Source organism: Macrobrachium nipponense, chromosome 26, assembly GCF_015104395.2.
Source record: "Macrobrachium nipponense isolate FS-2020 chromosome 26, ASM1510439v2, whole genome shotgun sequence".
NCBI classification, from domain to species: Eukaryota; Metazoa; Arthropoda; class Malacostraca; order Decapoda; family Palaemonidae; genus Macrobrachium; species Macrobrachium nipponense.
Window position 1 is genome coordinate 62061310 of NC_087215.1, and position 21809 is coordinate 62083118.

The 21809-nt window shown below is 42.4% G+C and overlaps 1 protein-coding gene across 4 annotated transcripts in view; it reads left to right on the forward strand.

Moving 5' to 3' along the window:
* Positions 1-4307: 4307 nt before the first annotated feature.
* LOC135200333 (RNA-binding motif, single-stranded-interacting protein 1-like) overlaps positions 4308-21809 on the forward strand; it is a 264070-nt gene continuing 246568 nt past the window's right edge. For 2 of the 4 annotated variants that reach the window (XM_064228898.1, XM_064228902.1), the window contains exon 1: positions 4308-4444. The gene's annotated coding sequence lies outside the window, so the exon portion shown is untranslated. Of the gene's footprint in view, positions 4445-4653; positions 4823-21809 lie in introns of those variants that run through there. The other 2 variants (XM_064228900.1, XM_064228899.1) reach the window with 2 other exon arrangements.

Below are 21809 nucleotides of genomic sequence, written 5' to 3' on the forward strand. Positions count from 1 at the left end.
CCGTGGTGACCTGCGTTGTTGCGGTGCCAGACACACGATCATGCATGGCTAACTTTAACCTTAAATCAAATAAAAATTACTAAGGCTAGAGGGCTGCAATTTAGCATGTTTGATGATTGGAGGGTAGGTGATCAACGCAACAATTTGCAGCCCTTTAGCCTCGGTAGTTTTTAAGATCTGAGGACGGAAAGGAAAAGAGCGGACAGACAGACAAAGCCATACAGCAAAAAGAAGAAGAAAAAAAAGAAAAGTAGGAACTGAAACAGTTGATGACCTTCAAACATGGTGTGTCCTCAATCTGATCCTATCTATTTGTCTCTGGACGAATTCAAGAACCTGTTTTGTAGAATTTGACAATCGTTTCTTTAGTTTCAATCTATATGTTTTTTTTTTTTTTTTTTTTTTTTTTTTTTTTTTTTTTTTTTTGAAGTAGCACGATAAACGGATTTGGGTAAAACCGAAGAAAGTGGGTTGACGGCGAGAATTCCAATACTTTCGAAAGCATGACTTGTTTTTCTGAAGCCTCCTCGTGATTCGTATTAAAAGAAAGGAGGTCATTGGCCCTCCCTGCTTGATGCTTTTGAAGAGACATATGACTCTCTCTCTCTCTCTCTCTCTCTCTCTCTCTCTCTCTCTGTCGACGGTAAGTGGTAAAAAATATTTTATATTCTCCACTCCTTCATGAGAGGTACGCTACAGGGATTTTAACCACAGTGGTTGTGAAATATTCCTGAGGTAGAGCGAATTCAATATTAAGGTGTAGTTGTTGTTGCTCTAAACACACACACACTATATATATATATATATATATATATATATATATATATATATATAGATATATACTATATCTATATAAATACATATATATAAAGATACACATACATACATTATTAACATACATATACGTGTGTATATCTTTCAGTGTTGGAAATGAATTCTCGTAGATATGGACTTCTTAAGAAATAATTCGTCACATGTTTCCTTAGGTTCTCAGACAAAGAACGTATCCATACATTCTAGGAAAGCAAGGAATTAAGAATTCCTCGTTATAAATATGAACACGTTCAAGACCTGGTATCATACCCAGGGGTATTCCAGCATCTATAAATCATAAATCATAAATGAATATAAATCATACACTATTGGAAGTGTTTGCAAATGATGAGTTTTTCAATATATCTTCAATGCGGGGGTGATAGCCTCGCGCCCTCATTCTCGATCCCAGCAGTCGGTGATAACCATTTACAGCTGGAAGGTTTGGTGGACGGGAAACCTGGAGCGAACCACGGACCATTAGATGGTGGAAGAATGGAAGCTACAGATATACAGACATTTGATGAGTTCAGAAAAAGAGGTGAATCACAGAACTGGAGGAGTAATGAAGGTAGCAGAGAGTGTTCAAAACATGACAAGGAGACTTAATTGTCTTTTGAAGCTTAGGTGTGAATATATGAAAGGATTGTTGAACCAACTTTCCTTTATGGGAAAGAAGTGTTTGCTGAATGCAATTGAAATACAGGAAGGTTGAAACTGTTAATGAAAATTATTTTTATGGGCGTCTAGATGATAGTGGAAAGCGTGTAAACATATGTATATATATATATATATATATATATATATATTATATATATATATCTACAAATGTCCTTTAATATCTAAATTCACTTTACCTCCCAAATGATATATTTTCATATATGTACCGAAGGGGAATTTTTTAGTTGATAATAATTTCGTCCCTCCATGGGATCGAACCACGGTCCAAGTGGACGGGGACGAAATCAGGACAGTCAGTGACGCTATCCAATCAGCCAACAGAGACGCTATAAGTTCATATCGATTCTGACCTTACAAATCACCCTCGGTCTCGGTGCTTTCGTAATTAGAATCGATATGAAACCCCGTCTACCATGTTAGCCAATTCGAGCGTTTGACAGCACGTAGCCTTTTGTTATGAATAATTATATTATAGATATATGTATATATATATATTATTATATATATATATATACGTATGTATATATTATAAATGTTTAGACGGAAGAGGAGAGAAAGGTATAGAAAGGGGTAGCTAGAACGCGAGAGAGAGGTATTTGAATAGACAGGTCCATATTCGAGAGGCGCAATACACTGAGAAAACATGGAAATTCAAATGTGAATGTATAAATGGTTAGTTTTTTTACTATTATTATTATTATTATTATTATTATTATTATTATTATTATTATTATTATTATTATTATTCTTATTATTATTATTCTTATTATTATTATTATTATTATTATTATTTATTATTATGATTTATTATTATTTTATTATTTTATTATTATAGCAAGGAGTGAACCCTATTCATACGGAAGAAGGACACAGGGTCCCATTGACTTGAAATTCAAGTTTCCAAAGACTTTGATTTTTATCAGGAAGAAGTAAAAGGAGGTAAAGGGAAATGCAGAAAGAAGAGATCCCATTTATTAAAAAAGAGAAATAAATTAGTGAATTATGAAATAAGTAAAAATTTATCAAAATGCAAGAAGAATAATATTAGTGCAGTAATGCATTGCATGTTAGCTTGAACTTTTGAAATTACAATTGCGCGGCAACCTCAGTAAAAAAAAAATGCATAGAATGAAATACAAATGAAATAATCTCAAAAAGATAAAATACAATATCTAAAAATGCACAGATACTTTATTAAATGATAGAAGGGCCGGACCATTTTCTTTCATCTGTGGATAATTTTTAAGAATATGAAGCATCTCTGTAAATTATATGTTCTCGGCTCTAGTAAATAACACCTTATATATTCTTTGATTATAGAGTCTACTGTTTTTAGAAACTGTATTTTATCTTTTTTTCTAATTTCTTGAAGTTTTAGTCTGTGGGTTATTGAATTCGTTCGAGATCTAACTTTTTTTGCCATTTAAATTATTTTTTTTATAAATTTTCATTTTAATGTTTTCTAATTCTTCTTTTTAGAATATTCCATTATAAATTGTCATAAAGGGTCAAAGCGTTTAGATTAACTTGAACAACAATGCATTCAAAGTGCAACGGTCTACTTTGGTTTTCATATTTATTCAGAAAGAGAGAGAGAGAGAGAGAGAGAGAGAGAGAGAAGGGAGGAGAGGATCGAGGAGAGAGTAGAGAGAGAGAGAGAGGAGAGAGAGACGATGAGCGAGAGAGAGAGAGAGAGAGAGAGAGAGAGAGAGAGAGAGAGAGAGAGAGGTGTTATGGAGCGGGTAACATTGCGGAAGCTTTCCTCTCTGAGCGTTCATCCACAACGATTCAGCCTAAATGTACGAATGAGACAGCCCACTTTATTGCTGTGTTTTCCTTAGAGCCACTCCCTCGATGAAGAAACTGCGTAATGTTGAAAGAATACAAATGACTCTTGGAAATTAAACTTTAGTTCGTCTATCAACTTTCATTTCTGCAGGAAATGCCAAAAGTGCACTGTAGCATAGGGGTTAATTTCGCCGGACAACATTCAAATATCCCGCCACTTAATGTCAAACGCTGGTCTTATATTTTTTTTAAGGGTAGGGCTACTGGAATATCATCTGAATGCAGTTTTTTAGGCAGAAATAAACATCATATTTGTCTTCACCCTCTAATCATACAAAAATCAGCTACCGCATTCAAGATTTCTTCCTTAACAGACGTCAGCTGAGTGTTTTAGCTAGGTTGAACATTCGATGACGCCGACTTCCGTCTTTTAATACGTTAGTTTGGTTTTATTTTAGTTTCGAATGAATTTTATAACATTCTTACGCAAAGAATTTCAGGAATTTTTATCTGGGATTTACCGCTTATGCGCTGACCTTGACAACTTGTTCTAGCACAACAGCTGATCGTAACATTCTTTTTTTCTTTTTTGTTTTCCTTATTGAACGATATTTAGAGCCAAACCTTGTTGTTCGTTGTTATTTTTTTCGGCATCAGATCCGATTAATTATTGTACGTTGCAGATGGGATAAAAAATTTAGTTTTGAGGAAGACGGTGGATGTAAAATGTATAAAAAATATCAAATATTGAAAGTTTTAAAAGTTTTAATGTAAGAATCAAGTGACAGTTCGCTCAGGCCCAACCCACTTGCCGCGTTCCAATACTCGATCTTCTGTCATTACTTTTATTAGCCTTTGCCGTTTTCACGCAGAAATTCCGATAATAAGTGTGGATACAGATATTACATTGATACTAAAAATTGGTTGATATATCGATTATCATAATCGAAGACATTGAAACAAACCCTATTATTGATTTTTAAGAGGGTTTATCGCCTACAATGGATTCATAGTATTATTTTGCCTAAGGTACACTAGTCGTCAGTTCATCCGTAGACTATAGGAAATTACTTATTATTTTAGTTCCCTAATATATGTCTCCCTGCTTGATTTACACGAGCGATAGTGCGGCATGAACACCACAGCGTACTTGCACGGGAAGGTAAGTCTGGAGCCCCTAAATAGTGGTGAATAGAGCTGTAAAATGGAGTGAAAAGAGGGCGGTTGTCGGCCAGCTGTTGTAGTAGGAGTCCAGTTGGCAACTCTGCCCTTCCCCCTACATGGCCTTCGGTTCTCCCCATTAATTAAGAATCCCCCATAAAGTACAGATTGATTCCCTCACGGGACCTTTTATTTCACCCTGGGACCGTTTTTTCCCTCTGTGGGTGGGCTGGGTCAGCTCGGCCATTGCTGTGCCGGGTAGCTCAAATGGGCAATGTAGGTTATGTCATTGGCAACTGTGACAGGACGAGGCCCATACACACCATCCTCATCATCCATCAAGGCTAGAAAACCCTTCGTCATCGTCGCCTTCGTGTTAGTAAGAAGGGCGAGGGTTCCATCATGTCGCGGGAGGCATTTTTCGACCGCCGTCAGTCTTTTTTTTTCGCCTGGCTCTTGCGTGTGTGACCTTTCGAAGGGGTTGTCAATTTTCCTCCCCGACCGTGCAAGTGGGATGGGGGTTGGCCTATATCTGTCATTTAGTTCCATTACGCTGCTCGTCATTTTCATCTTTGCTTATTTAGTGGTATTCTCTCCCATTTCTCACACAATATTTTCATTTTAAACTCCTTACTCTTATGAAGGGGTATACCTAGGCCTAGGGTACTACTAGGTGATCCCTGTAGGCCTAGTCTAGAGTTGAATGACTGCCGGTAGCTTCTTGATTAAATTCTTGGCTATTAAGAAGGCTGTTAGATGTGGCTATTAGATATGGTTCCCATAAAAGATAAATATATTTGCTGTCAAATTTCTGTTTTATGTCTCGCCTTATGTTAGTGCCCTATGCTACAATCCTCCTTCCAAATTTCGGGAAATGTTGGCCTTATGCAAGACTAAAGACTAAGATACTACCTAAGAGCATTTGAATATGATAAAGTTTAAAAGATTTGTATCAGACCTCTGGGTGGTATAGCCTAGCTTTGGGCCGTACCCCACCCCATAACTCACAGTATTAGGGCATTAAAGGTTGCTTCACTCAAGCTGTAATATTGAGGGGATAGGCAAAGAGCAACTAGTGGACAAGTGCTTTGACTTTACTAGATTTATGTACTGTAGGCTTTTGCCATCATTTCTATGTACCTTCAAATTTTTTATTCTTTCATAAGCCTGTAATCTAACAGTAAGCTTCCTCCATTAAATTCATTCTTCCCTTGAAGTTTGTAAACTGGATGTGGGGTTTGTTGTCTTCAATTAACTCGATGATGAATATTTGTTCATATGCTTATTGAGTATAGTCAGGCACACTGGGAGTCATTAATATAAGCCAGGACATGGCGTATTATGAATGTTGTTTGAGATGGATGGACTAGTTTCTAAAATAGGTGTAACATTGCCCAAAGAACTGGGTTGAGCTCTCTATAAGTTTTACTAACTTCTGCAAAATCGTTTTTCAGGTACATTGGTGTGTGAGGATTCAGTAAAAGTTACATTAGCATTTATATATATATGTATATAGTTATATGTGATTATGCTGACCAAGTAGCATGCAATTTCTGTGAATTGTACTTATCATTTTCCCTGTTCAGCATTGTTTGTTATGAAGACCATTTCTTTAGATGAGAAAAGGGTTTGGCTAATATGGTAGTGCTCTGTTTTAGAGTGAACCCATGTGAAATACAAGTCACAATGTGTAAGATAATCAGCAGCATCTTGACATGAGAAAATTAACAGGAAATAAGGCAGAAATTATTGGTTACCAGTGCCGTCTTGTATGGATTGCTAGTATAGAGCCGTTGCTTACCAGTTATGATAATGCATACTGCAAGGCGTAAATCTAGTAATTTAGAGGATACTTTTCAGCATTTTTTTTTTTGTTTATGTTTATATATCTGTCATGAATGATTGCGGTGAGATGCTTAGCCTTAAGTGATCATATGATTTACAAAGTTTATTTTCATGCTTCGTGAGCAAAGTCCCATAGATCTTAAATGGAAGAATTTTCATTTTTTGTGTTGACTAATGTCAGAAAAGGTACCTACTTTTCCTATGTAAAATATTCTTGCATTGCATTTGACATTAATTATATCTAATGATGATAAAACTCAATATAAAAGTATTACTGAGCACTAAGGATGCCCATATGTAGTACTGAGAATTCACATGAGCATCATGTGCAGTGCAGCTTATTCATAATGATGCCATACCAAAGGTTCTTTGTAACATTCCTGTGGTCCCCAGGTGCATTACTTTCTACCTATACTTCATCTTTTCTTTTGTTTTTCCCATATATATAACTTATTTTTTTACTTTTTATTTTCACCTCATGTTTTTAAGAACAAATCCCTCTGGCAGCCCCTTTGAGAATCTAGGAATAGGGGTATTCACTAAATGCCTATAGTCTGTAAAACACACACAGATCTTTAGGGTGTGGCCAAGTAGGATGAGCAGTGCAGCCGCATCTATTTAGCTGTTTAAATCTTTTTCCTAACATCAATTCCTTGTTCTTGGTTTTGCCTGAGACCCGTCATTTACTGTAGTTTCCACTCTGGCTTTCCAGACTGTCCTATCACTATGGTAACTTGAGTACAGTAGTTCTTCAAGTAGATGTTTGGGTTTAAAATTAAGCCAGTGAAGAGACTACTGACTTAATACTTTATGCTGACCACATGTCACAGAAACTGAGGATTTGCCTCCTTTTGTTGTCTTGATGAAAAAAATTAGGTCTTCATTGAAAATATCTAGTCAGGGGTGTTTTTAATGTCAGTTTTAAACTCGTGGCTGTACTTTTGAAAACTTTAATGTGAGTAGGCACCTTTAAGCCCATACATTCATCATAAGATGTTTGTCAACTATGGAATTCATTATTCACCCCACCCTAGCGATCGTAGTGTTTGACAGGCTATATTATAAGAATATTAGTTTGAGATTCTTTCAGACTCATGCTCCAAGTTAGTATCTTTCAGTTATGTTTAAATATTTTCTAATATGGTCTTGAATTTAAAAAAACCCGTTGTGACAGAGCTTTTAGAAAATAGGTTTTAGTTTCTGTTAAATCAACAATGCTGGTTTCTAAAACCTATTTTGTTCTGTGCTTTTGCATTGTGACTTGTTCATATGAAAAACATCACAGTTTTTTCTTAATCATATACAGTAGCTGGTTAAACTTGAACTAAATGTAATACTTTGCTCATACTAGCTTGCAATGAATTAAAGGTGTTTTAAACGTACAGTATACCAATATGTATTTGTTTGTGCTTTAGAAATGTGTTGGGAGAGGTAAATAGATCTTGGGGAAACGCTGTTACAGTAAGAACTTGACAAGCAAGTGGTTAGTAACACTTGTAGTTTGTGAGGACTTACATGTTGCCACTATTTCTCTTTAATTAGTTGTTTGTTTATTTCAAACTAGTCTAGCTTTGCTTAAGGAACCAAAATGTTATTTATTTTTTCATAAATAGTAAGTTTTACACATATCTCTTCCTTTCTGGGAAGTTACGGGGCTCTTTTAGTTTTTGTAAATCGATTTGTGCCATTAGAAAATAAGGGAGTTTTTTCAACTTCAAACCATGGAATTTCCTTATTTTTTCATTTGGTCCCAGACAGTGGTGATCTTCCCACATTAAATAGGCAGGTTATTTAGTGTTTGGGTAGCCTATTTTTACCAGTTCTGGTTTTATCGTGCTGTTTTCATTGTTTGCAGTACTAAAATCAGAGCTATATCCTATATTTTGAGTATTTTATCCATTTAGGGAACATGATTTAGTGTGAATGAATCAAGTCCCTCATTCTTTAGCATGATGGTTGATTTTTATAATAATCTCATAGGTCTCTCATAGACAAGTAACTAAATTAGTAGTACTATTGCGAATAATTGCTCCTCAGGCAGCAAGTTTCAGTCAAGGAGGATAGATACAGTAATATGTTTCTTTTATATACTATTTTGTCATGGTTGTTATCTCTCGTCTAAAATTTTTGTCATGTTATACAGATGAAGTTTTTGTAATTATTCACTATTTTCCATTAATAGTTATTTGCTTTGTATGGTAGAGGTACAAAGATGTAAAAACCATTGGAATTTTAGAACAGGATAAGAATACGTAGATCATAAAAGGGCGAAGAAATGAATAGTCACAGGAAGTATATTTATATAGTGCATTATAGAAAAAGAATAAAGGAAAATTGAAATTTTTTTCTTGGGTTAATGAGAGTCAGTGATATTGACAGTTCATACAACTCCATATGTTTGATATGTTGAGAGGTAAACTACGAATCAGTGGAGTATACGTATTACCACAAAGAAGCAAGATTGATAGTATGTATCTATTATGTGCACAGCAGATTACTTCATCAAAATGTGATTACAGTACGTTCTATCCTGTAGTTTTTTTTTTTTTTTTTTTTTTTTTTTTTTTTTTTTTTTTTTTGTTTTTTTTTTTTTTTTTTTTTTTTTTTTTTTTTTTTTTTGAGGGGTCAGGTGGGGAGATGATGTAGAGATTTACAACTGATGTTGAAGATAATCTTGACTGGCAAAAGTTGATGTTGCTCACCACTCACCTACATTACAATAGTATCAGCAGCAGTTGAGATGAAATACCTGTAATTCTTTTTAAAGTAAGGGAGACCGTAACTATGGAAAATAATACAGTAAGAAGTGATGCATTTATATGAGTTTGCTCACTTAACACTAGAACATAAATGGTCCCAGCATGAATCAATGAATTGTATCCTAATAATCCTATATCAAAGGGGATTGAGGTATTTTAAAGAGCAGTTATAAACATTTACTAACTTGGAGGAAAGACAGTGGATTAAGTACAGGTCGTCAAAGGCTGTAGCTTGCAAGTGTCACACAAACTTAAGTGGCAGTTCAGTTTTTAAAGGTAAATGAATTTAAAAAAAATAACAGATTGTTGGAAGACCTGTAAGTTACTAGGTAATGTTGGAATGTATTGATATCTATGATGAGTGATATTGGAAGATAGATAAGTACTAACAAAAAGGAAAAATAGCCTGCATGTACTGTAATACAACAAAAAGGGAATAGAGATTGAATCTTAGACTTTGTCTAGGGTATGGGGAGGAATATGTATGGGATAAGGAGGTATTTTGCAAGGATATAGATAATGTGAATCTGTTATACAATAGTCTGGTAGTGAAAGTAATACCTGCACAGAAAATTAAAGGGAAAATGAAGGAAGTTCTTTACTGAACAAGAGGCTAATGTGAAATCAACAAAAATCATAGATATGGAATTGTCATTGTTATTATATGGTTTGGTTTCTGATACTATACCTTACCTTGAAAATGAAACACAATATGACATGAGCTTAACCATAATCCTCTGCATAGCAAGTTTTGTTGAGGAATGCCAGTGCTTGGAAGATTTGTTACTGTCTTAATAAACTGAATTGTAGAATAGCTTTTAAAGATAGTTGCAATGAGTGCAGCCCCTCCAAGTATTTATGTTGAAAGTAAAAGTGGAAAAATAAGGGACTAATAACAAGGTGTATTTATATACATGTAAAGTTGGCTGTAACAATATACGTACTGTACCACTTTCAGTAACTCCCTATGAGTGGGATATTATGCAGGAATTCCACTGAGTTAAAACCCCTCACTGTATCCACTTAATTATTCTTACAGGCCTAACAACGTAACGTTACTGTGGCATGTTGTCAGAGCTGGAAAATACTAAGTAAAACGTGGGCATGAACTGTGCAATGTAGAAAGGATGCTTTATAAAGTACAGTAGTAGTCAGTTTTAAGCATTTTTATAGGGATTTCAACTATTTGCAGGGGGTGGGGCGGCTGGTGTTTGGTACCTATCCCCCGTGAATACCGGGGAACACTGTATATATGTTATTGTAGTGGGTATCATCCAATAGGAAGAATTTGCACTAAATGCTTGGATGTAGTTAAGTGATGTGCAAAATGCTTGGATTTATAGTTACAAATTCCCTTTAGTTTCAGGGACATTTTAGCTGGCATCTATCTACGGTAGACCTCTTTTTCCTCATAAAATGAATCTCCTAGTTCTTGGCCGTCAGTCTGAACTTGAGTTGATGGAAAAGTGTATAGGAAAACAAACCGCTTTTGGTCCTTGAAGGCTTTAAGTTGACTTTCCATATGGATTTGTCAGAAGCATGCTTGTAATTTTCTACATTTGTATTATAAAACTGCTAAATTCTGATTCTTTGTTATATTTTCTTGTGTTGAAATGAGCTGAAGAGGCCTGCCGTTCTAGCAGGGAATTATAATATTGATGGTTCTAATTTTTCTAATTAAATTTACTTACTTACTTTACTTTATCTTCCATACTTTACTTTATCTTCCATACTTTACTTTATCTTCCCGCCACTGGCCAGTGGCATAAGGCTGATACAGTTCCTCTCCACCTGTCTCTATCCTGAGCCATTTCCCTTGCTTCCTCAAAGTTTTGGATTTCATCCTCAAGATCCCTGACAATTATGTCTATCCACCTCGTTCTTGGTCTACCCAGCGGTCTTCTTCTTATTTGTACTGCTCTCAGTGCTCTCCTGGGGTCTCTATTCCCATCCATCCTCTCAACATGTCCAAACCATTTCAGCCTTCCCCTCTTCAACCTGGTACTGACTGGCCTTTGCCTCAATCTCACCCTGATGTCTTCATTTCTGACATAATCATCCCATTTAATGCCAAGTATCCTTCCCAGCAGCTTCATCTCAAAAGCATCCAACCTTTTCTCCTCTGTTCTTGTCAGTGCCCAGGTGGACAAGCCATACATCAGGACTGGTAGTACTACTGCATTGAATATTCTCATCTTAGTTCTCAAGCTGATTTCATGCCTTGACCAAACGTTTTTTCTCAGAACCTCAAAAGCTCTTGCTGCTCCTAGTTTTCTTCTTTGTATATCTTTAATTTGCCTCCCATCTGCTGTTACCACACTTCCCAAGTAAACAAACTTCTCAACTTGCTTGAGTTCCTGTCCTTTGATTGTCATATCCTCCATGTGCACCCAATCATCATCCTTACTCACAACCATGATCTCGTTCTTCTTTGTGCTGATGTTCAAGCCAAAATTCTGTGTGTCTGTCTCCATCCTCATTACCATACCTACCAGCACCAGCCACGTATCAACAACCAACGCAACATCATCAGCAAAGTCCAAATCCATAAAAACTTCTCCACCAATACTAGCCCCTCTGTTTTCATTCTCCATCACTCTTCTCATTATATGGTCAATATATACTACATTAAACAAGGTGGGTGACATAACACATCCCTGTCTTAGCCCACTTCCAACTGGGAACCAGTCACTTTGCTGTCCATCCAGCTGTACACAGCTGCACACTTCTTGGTACCAGTTCTTTAGTATCCTTATCACTTTCAGTGGTATACCATAGTGTTCTGCCACTCTCCACATTCCATCTTTCCATACTGAATCATACGCTTTCTCCAAGTCTATAAAATTTACTACTGTATGTGACTAATTTGCAGTATATCTTAATATGATAATGTCCAAATAGTCTCCGACGTTCCCGACAGAATTTCAAATCTCACGGCACACACGACAGGTAGGTCAGGTGGTCTACCTTTCCTGCCGCTGGGAGGCGGGTGTATGAACCAATCCCGTTTTCTGATCAGATTTTCTCTGTCGGTGGGACCGACAACAACTGTTGTGGGTTCCTCCTGATAGATTATTTCGTCTCGCTTGCCTGGAGATCATTTTGGAAGGATTTTTTGGTGACGTACTCGATCTTTTTGGCTTGGCATACGCTGTTTGTGGACCGTTTTTGACTTTGCTCTGGATTTTGCTTTAATCATGTTTGATTTAGATACTGTAGTCAAGATACCTGTTATGTTTAGGGTTTGTTCTGTTGAAGTATGTAAGGTGAGGTTGCCGAAAGCTTCGGTGGACCCTCACACTGTTTGTATGAGGTGCAGGGGGAATGAGTGCTTGTTTGTTAACCCATGTAAGGAATGTGAGGGGTTGAATGAGGATGAGTGGAAGGCTCTTTCTTCCTACTTAATGAAGTTGGAGAGAGATAGGGTGCGCAAAGCTTCCGCTAGAAGCTCGAGTAGGTCTCGAGTTAGTGAATTAGAATCTGATCCTAACCCTCATGTAGAAGTAGAACCTTCTTCCTAGGTTTCAGCCCCTGCTCCCCGCACCGAAGCTGACTATTCGTCTTCGGAGGTGGCGGCTCTGAAAGCTACTATTCGCAACATGGAACTGAAGATTCGTGCCTTAGAACAAGGTAAGAGTGGCAGTGTTAGTGATCAGTGCAGTGACCCCAGTGTTGTGGAGGGGGCATCTGACCGGCTCCGTAGTGCTTCCAGGCCTAGACCTCTTCCAGACTCCCAGTTCCAGTGGAGGAGGAAAGTCGACAGCCGCAGGAAGGCTAGGGAGAGCCCCCACCGGTCAGGCGTCCCTTCGGCAGATCCTGAAGAGCGTTCCCAGGCTGCCTCGGATCGTATCAAGAAGGAAATCCTTCGTCAATGCTTCTCCTCGTCTTCTTCGCCCTCTCCGAAGCGCGGCTGGAACTCCCCGGATGCTTCTCGCCCTTTGAAGAGAGCTTGGAAGGCGCCCTGCAGCCCTTTGGCTTCCAGCCCAGAAGTTTTTCCTGAGGAGCCCTTTCTGGACGTGAAGAGGCCCAGAAGATCCAGGGACTGCTCTTCTACGCACGCGCCTCTCTCTGCTTCTTCAGTTGAAGAGCCTGTGAAGTCCCCTACTAGCGTGCTTGCTGGGCTCCAAGCGCAGATCTCGGCCCTTGCTGACTCCTTGGCTAGTAGATCTCGTAGAAGGAAGGATGTTTTGCTACCAGTCAAGAGATCTAGACGCCCTTCTTCTGACGCTCACTCTCCTCGTCGTAAGCTTTCTCCGAAGGTGGCGGATTCTTCCGAACGAGGGGTCTCGCAGGAGTGGCTCCCCTCCCATGGCTGCCTCTCCTCCTCGTCCAGGCACCAGGCATCTGGCAGGCGCTCCTTTGCTGGCGACGACTCTTCACCGGACAGGCTCCCTTCTTCCGGCAGACGCTCTTCATCTGTCAAACTCTCGTCCTCAAGTGTGCACCCTACCTCGGATAGACGCTCGTTGCAGAGCAGGCACCGATCTTCGACTCCTTCAAGACGTTCTTCTCCTTACAAGCACCAAGAACCTCGCAGGCGCCTGTCACCTGGTAGGCGCTCATCGCCTGGCAGCCGCTCTCCTTTCGATAGGCATCAAGAGCCTCGTAGGCGCTTCTCTCCTGTTAGTCGCCCTTCTCCTAGCAGGCGCCAAGAGCCTCGTAGGCACCTTTCGCCTGGTAGGCGCTCTTCGCCTAGCAGCCGCTCTCCTTTGGATAGGCATCAAGAGCCTCGTAGACACCGTTCGCCTGGTAGGCACTCGTCGCTTGGGAGGCGCTCTTCTCCTGACAGCCGCTCTCCTCTGGATAGGCGCCAAGAGCCTCACAGGCGCCCTACTCCTAGTAGGCGCTCGGACCCTAGTAGCCGCTCGCCTCGCGACAGGCGCCCTGACTCTCGCAGGCGCTCTCCGCCCTGTAAGCGCCCGGCTTCTGGATACGATTCTCCCCGGGGTAGAAGCCAAGACTCTCCCTCTTTCAAGATTTCATCTAACTCGAAGCAGGAGTCTTCCCTCAGACAGTCCAGGCCTGATAGGATTTCTTCAGTTTCTTCTTGTCGATCCCCTGTTGACTTGACTTCTCCGGTATGACGAGAATTGCTCCAGCAAGGAGAGCGTCCCCAACAGACTCATCCACTCCCTTGCCTTGCATACTTCTTTTCCTAAGAAGGCTGCCACCTTCTCGAGGCCTCGGGCTATCCTTTCCGGAGACGGAAAAGCCCGAAAACTCTGAGAGTTCATCCGGATCCCCAGATAAATACATTCTTGATTGGGGATTAGTTGTGATTTCTGAAAATTGACTAGAAGTCCTAGCGAACTCTTCAAATCCAAGGTCTTCTGTAAGTCCTCCAGACAACGTTCCTTCGAGTTGGCCCTTATAAGCCAATCGTCTAGGTAAAGGGATATCCTCACCCCTTCCAAATGAAGCCACTGAGTGACATTCCTCAAGATTCCCGTGAAAACTTGGGGGGCTGTCGAGAGGCTGCTTCAGTTCTTTCTTCATCAGAATTGGAGTCGTCGTTCTCAGGATTTGACGTTCTCTCTATCCGTGACTCGTCAGATCAAAGAGAAACTTGTGTGGTGGGCAGATCCCGACAGATTTGTACAGGGGCTGTCTCTGTAATCCCTGAACCCCAACCTAGTGTTGTTCTCCGACACGTCGGAGACAGGTTGGGGTGCGACTCTGGGAACTCTAGAAGTGTCAGGCACCTGGGTGGGGGACCAGGTGGCCTGGCACATCAACAGGAAAGAGCTGATGGCTGTTTGGTTGGCTTTGAAAGCCTTCGAGCCCCACATCCGAAACTCCATCGTTCAGGTCAACTCGGACAACACCACAGCTCTGGCATACATCAGGAAACAGGGGGGGACACATTCCTTCTCTCTGTACGAGACAGCAAGAGACCTTCTTCTTTGGGCCAAAGAAAGGAGTGTTAGGCTCCTTACCAGATTCGTACAGGGGGAAAGGAATGTAAGAGCAGATCTCCTCAGCAGGAAAGAACAGGTCCTTCCCAAGGAGTGGACACTTCATCAGGATGTATGCCAGAGCCTGTGGAGGTTGTGGGGCAGGCCGCATATAGACCTCTTCGCCACCTCAAGGAATGCAAGACTGGATCTGTACTGCTCTCCCATTTCGGATCCAAGGGCGATAGGGATCGATGCACTTTTGCTCGATTGGAAGGGGCTGGATGTTTACGCGTTTCCTCCCTTCAAGATCCTGGGAGAAACGTTGAAGAAATTCGCAGAGTCAGATTCAGCGAGGATGATCCTAATCGCTCCATTCTGGCTGGCCCAAGAATGGTTCACAGAGGTACTGGAATGGTTAGTGGACCTTCCAAGATCGCTCCCACTAAGGAAGGATTTACTCAGACAACCCCACTTCGACAGGTATCACAAAAACCTCCCCGCTCTCAGTCTGACTGGCTTCAGACTATCCAAAGTCTCGTCAGAGCGAAGGGCTTTTCATCTTCAACTGCAAAAGCAATTGCAAGAGCAAGGAGGTCTTCCACCTTACGAGTATACCAGTCGAAGTGGGATGTCTTCAGATGTTGGTGTAAGAGTAAGAAAGTTTCCTCTTCCAGTACCTCTGTGACCCAAATCGCTGACTTCTTCCTTTTCCTGAAGGAAGAATGTGGACTAGTGGTCTCGACGATTAAGGGGTACGCAGTATGTTAGCAGCGGTATTCAGACACAGAGGCCTCAATATCTCCGAAGATAAAGACCTCCATGACCTGATTAGGTCTTTTGAAATGACAAAGAAGCCTTCCTCAAGAACACCCAATTGGAATCTGGACGTAGTACGTACTTTAGTATCTCAGATCATCTAGGTTTGAACCTCCTGGATCAGCATCTTTCAAGGACTTGACCAAGAAGTCCCTTTTCCTTATGGCTTTAGCATCAGCCAAGAGGGTGAGTGAGCTGCAAGCCATTGAAGGAAATGTCGGCTTCAAAGACCAGTCAATAGTTTGTTCTTTCCTCCCCTCATTCCTGGCAAAGAATGAGAATCCATCGAATCCGTGGCCCAGAACTTTCGAGATTCAAGGATTGTCTTCTCTAGTAGGGGAAGAGCCTGAGAGGACTCTTTGCCCCGTGAGAATCATGAAATTTTATCTAAGGAGGAAAGAACAACTTAAGGGCAATAAGGACGTCCTTTGGTGCTCTGTGAGAGACCCCAGTAGGCCCTTGTCGAAGAATGCGCTAGCTTTCTTCTTGAGAAGCCTTATCAAAGAAGCACATGTTGCATGCAACGAGGAACATTTTAAGCTTCTTAAAGTTAAGGCCCATGAAGTGAGGGCTATTGCCACTTCTCTAGCCTTCAACAAAAACATGTCTGTGCGAAACCTTATGGAGGCTACTTTTCGGAGATGCCAATCGGTATTCGCAAACCACTACTTAAGGGACATGAAGATTACTTATGACAAATGCTTCGCCTTAGGTCCATACGTATCTGCGGATTCGGTACTGGGGCAGGGAGCTGAAGCGTATCCTTGTTAGGGTTTTAATTTTATATCCCCTCTTGTTTTGTTTGTGTTTTTCATACAATCAACTTACCTGTCAGATATATACATAGCTAAGACTCCGTCGTCCCCGACAGAAATTCAAATTTCGCGCCACTCGCTACAGGTAGGTCAGGTGATCTACCGGCCTGCCCTGGGTGGCAGGACTAGGAACCATTCCCGTTTTCTATCATATTTTCTCTGTCGCTGGTGGTATCAACATCGTTGTTACTACCTCCTGACTGGAATTTGCTTTTCAAGACAATTGATCATCTTTATTGGACTTTTTGGTGACGTACCTGGATCGTTGTTTTGGCATTCGCTACCGTGGACTGGATTTGGACTTGCTTTTGATTTTTCTTCAAGAATGTCTGATTCAAGTAGTTGTGTGAGTGTGTGTGTGAATGTAGGCTGCAAGGTGAGGATACCGAAGGCTTCGGTTGATCCTCACACTGTATGCCGCAAATGTAGAGGTTTTGACTGTTCTTTAACTAACACCTGTCATGAGTGTGAGAGGTTGAATGTTGAGGAATGGAAGACTCTAACTTCTTACTTGAAGAAGTTAGAGAGGGATAGAGTGAGAAGGGCTGCATCTAAGAGTGCGGGTAGTACAAGGCCTATTGAGCCTTTTAATGATTCTAACTCTTCATTAAACTATGCATTTGATTCTAATTCTGTATCAGGGCCCTCACAAGCTTTGCATTTAGATTCGGCCTCAGAAATCGCTGATCTGAAAGCTACACTTCATAGGATGAAATCCAAAATGGCTGCCATGAAAGGTAAGGATTGTGAAAGTGACTTTTTTAGTGAAGTGAGTGCCCCCAGTGTTGTCTGACCGTCTCTGCGACGCTCCCAGGCCTAGACCTCTTTCAAGCTCCCAAGCCCAGAGGAGAAGAAAAGTCGAAAGCCGTACGGAGGTTGTGGAGAATTCCCCCCGGTCAGGTGTGCCTTCAGCAGGCTCTGTAGTTCGACAGACTGCTCAGGACCGTTATAGGAAAAGCGTCCTCCGAGAGTGCTTCTCATCGTCCGCCTCTCCCTCTCCTAAACGAGGATGGAAGGATTCGGAACTTTCCAGGCCCCTGAAAAGGCACTGGAAAGAACCTGTATTTGATTCAAGCCCCGAACGCTTTTCTGAAGAAGCGCCTTCCTCGATCAAGAAGGCTAGGAGGGTTTTGACGTCTCCTGGCTTTGACAAAACTCCTTCGAGATCTCCCTCTCCCGTTGAAGAAGACGCCAGAGAGGCTTCAAGGTGATTATCTTAGCTGTACAAGAACATTTTGTACATGAACTTTCCTGTCAGATATATACTTAGCTATACGTCTCTGACGTCACGACAGAATTCAAAACTCGCGGCACACGCGACAGGTAGGTCAGGTGATCTACCTTACCCGCCGCTGGGTGGCGGCTGTAAGAACCAATCTCCCTTTCCAGTCAGAATTTTTCTGTCGCCGGTGACGACTACACCTGTGGTTGTTACCTCCTGACAGCTTTATTCGATTCTCGTTGCCGTGGATTTATTTGGACTGACTTTCGGTGAAGTACCTGATCTTGTTGGCTTGGCATACGCATTTGTGGATTGTTTTTGGATATTGATTTGGATTTTTCTTTGATTTCGAGATGTCTGAGTTAGAGGTTAAGAAATCTTCTATGTTTAGGGTGTGCTCTATGGATGAATGCAAAGTGAGACTACCGAAAGCTACGGTAGACCCTCACACAGTTTGCTTTAAATGTAGAGGGAAAGAATGTTCTTTTGTTAACCCGTGTAATGAGTGTGAGAAGTTGGATGAGGGTGAATGGAAGGCTCTTTCTTCCTACTTGAGGAAGTTAGAGAAAGACAGGGTGAGAAAGGCTTCGTCTAGGAGTTCTAGTAAGTCTCGTATTAGCGAGGTAGAAGAAAATCCTGTTGTAGCATTAGAACCTTCTCCAGTTTCAGCTCCTGCGCCCTGCATCGAACCTAAGGATACGACTACGGAAGTGGCAACCATGAGAGCCACGATCCTTAGCATGGAAAAGAAGATTCGTTCGTTGCAAGGTAAGAGTAGTGAAGGTGAATTGTGCAGTGACCCCAGTGCAGTGGAGGGTGCGTCTGATCGGCTCCTTAATGCTTCCAGGCCTAGACCTCTTCCAGACTCCCAGTCCCAGTGGAGGAGGAAAGTCAACAGCCGCAGGAAGGTTAGGGAGAACTCCCACCGATCAGGCGTCCCCTCGGTAGATCCTGATGTTCGTACCCAGGCTGCCCTTGTTCGCGCGAAGAAGGAGGTATTGCGCCAATGCTTCTCTTCTTCTTCCTCACCTTCGCCTAGAAGAGGATGGAGCGCCTCGGATTCTTCGCGGCCGCTGAAGAGAGCCTGGAAGGCTCCTGGCGCCTTTCCTTCCAGCCCGGAAGTTTTTCCAGAAGAGCCGGAAGTAGAGATCAAGAAACCCAGGATGGAGCAGGAGTTCTCGCCTCATAGTAGGCTTCGAGCCTCTTCTCCGGTGGAGGATTTTGCAAGATCTCCAGCTCGAATTCTTGCTGGACTGCAAGCGCAGATTTCGGCGCTGGCGGGCTCCTTGGCAGGAGGAACGCGTCGGAAAGACGTCTCTCTCCCTGTCAAGAAGTCTAGGATTCCTTCGCCTGTGTTACCGTCTCAGTCAGAGTCGGTTCTCTCTCCTGTATCAGCGGATGGAAGGAGGCGCTCTTCCCTCGGCAGACGCTTGTCGTCTTCCAGGCGTCAATCGCCCAAGAAGCTTTCTCCTGGTGACTACATCTCTCCAGTAGGAAGGGATCTAGCGCCTAGTAGGCGTTCGTCTAAAGACAGGCGTACAGCCTCGTCTTCTCGCTCATTTCCGAAGATCCTTCATTCTCCGGATAAGAGAGCCTACTCTTTGATGGATTCGTCAAGAGACAGGATCTCGCCTTTTGTTAGGCGCCTTGAGCCTAGTAGGCACTACTCCCCAAGTAGACGCTCTCCCGCTCCCAAGCGTGGTGCGGAGGATAGGCGCTTTTCTCCTGATAGGCGCGGCTCTCCTTTTAGCCGCTCTGTTCAGGACAGGCGTGTAGAGCCTGAAAGATATGTCTCTTCTGGGGGACTACCTTTTGAAGAGACACACAAGTCTGGATCGAAGTTTGTGGAGCATGGTAGACGCCGGTCACCTAGTAGGCGACCTTCTCCAGGGCTTCGCTCTCCTGTAAGTAGGCGCCAAGAGCCTAGTAGGCGTTCGCCTCATGGTAGGCGCAGCTCGCCTGGCAGCCGCTCTCCTTTGAACAGGCGCATGGATCCTGTGAAGCGCCTTGAGCATAGTAGGCTCTCCTCTCCTAGCAGGCGCTCCCCTTTGGAAGCCCGGAATTCTAGGAGTAGGATTAAGGATCAAAGAGCACGCACTCATCAGAGTAGGAAGGACTCATTCGAGAGGAGCTCTCCAAAAACTTTGGCTTCCCCTGATAGGCGCCAGTCTGCTACTAGACACTCTCTGGACAGACGCACTTCTTTAGAGAAGGCTAACTGCCCTCGTAAAGAAGCGGAGGGTTCTTCAGTGGATGAAGTTGAACCTTCAGAAGAGGATTAGGTGAAGGACTCGTCAGTTTCGTCCTATAAGATCCTTACAGATCTCCTTCTTCAAGAGTTTGGAGACTCCCTTACTCCCGTCGCTCCTCCGTCTCCTCTCTCTTTATTCTCGACTTCGAAGAAGACGAAAGTTTCCTCTTGTGTGAGGATGAAGCCAACCATCTCAATGAAGAAGGCTTTGAGAGGTTTTGGTGATTGGCTGCTTTCTAAGGAAGAGAAAGGGAAGACTGTGTTTTCTTTCCCTCCTTCCAAGCTTACGGGCAGACTGGGGTTTTGGTACGAGTCTGGAGAACCCTAGGCCTGGGTCTTCCTTCATCGGCGGATGCGGACTTCTCTTCTCTGGTAGATGCAGCACGACGCTCGGCTCTTTTGTCTGCTAAGACTACTTGGGCTATGAACGAGCTTGACCACCTGCTGAAGGGAATGTTTAGAGTCTTGGAAGTCTTCAACTTCCTTGACTGGTCTTTGGGGGTCTTGGCTAAGAAGACTCAGAACCCGGATGCTATTTCGCCAGAAGATCTCAACAGTGTTCTAACGTGCATTGATAAAGCAGTTAGAGATGGATCGAGCGAAATAGCCTCCCTGTTTGGAGCAGGGATCCTTAAGAAGAGATCAGTCTTCTGCTCTTTTCTGACTAAGTCTGTTTCGCATGCCCAAAGAGCCTCTCTTCTGTATTCGCAGCTCTCGCCTCTGCTATTTCCGAAGAAGATAATACAGGACATCTCAGGATCTATCTCTGCGAAGGCGACTCAGGACATGCTCGCGCAGTCGGCACGGAAGCCTAGGACCTCCGGTTCCAGACGAAGACGAAGAAGGAGACTCCAGCTAGACAGGAGCCCTTTCGAGGGGGCCCTCCTTCTAGAGCCTCTACCTCGAGAGGTAATAGACCTTTCAAGAGAGGTAGATCCTTCTCACGCTCTGCCAGAGCTAAGAAGTAGGGAAGTAGTCCTCCAAACACCAGTAGGTGCCAGACTTCTAAGATTCTCGGAAGCCTGGGCAAAGAGAGGAGCGGACAACTGGTCCCTCTCGATTATCCGGAAAGGATATCTGATTCCCTTTACGGAAAGACCACCGTTGACAACGACTCCGAGGGAGTTGGTGGCCAGGTACAGGGATCCCATCATGAGCCTTGCTTTAACACAAGCAGTGGAACAAATGTTCGAGAAAGAGGCTATAGAGCTAGTGAGCGACCCTTGCTCAGCGGGCTTTTACAACCGCCTTTTTCTAGTTCCAAAAGCCTCAGGAGGATGGAGACCGGTTCTGGATGTAAGCGCCCTGAATTTCTTTGTAGAAAAGAGGAAGTTCGCCATGGAGACGACATCCTCAGTGTTGGCGGCCCTTCGGCCAGGGGACTGGATGGTGTCCCTAGATCTTCAGGACGCTTACTTCCATGTGCCTATCCATCCTTCTTCAAGGAAATACCTCAGGTTCATGATGGGAGGAAGGATATTCCAGTTCAGGGCTTTGTGCTTCGGCCTTTCAACAGCCCCTCAGGTCTTCACAGGCCTAATGAAAAATGTAGCAAGATGGCTACATTTGGAGGGAGTCAGAGTGTCCCTTTACTTGGACGACTGGCTAATCAGAGCCAAGTCGCAGAAAAGATGTTTGGAGGACCTACAAAAGACCCTTTTCATGGCAAGTTCTCTGGGACTTTTGGTGAACTTTCAAAAGTCTCAGTTGATCCCCAGTCAAGATCGTATCTATCTGGGGATTCGGATGGCTTCTCTGGAT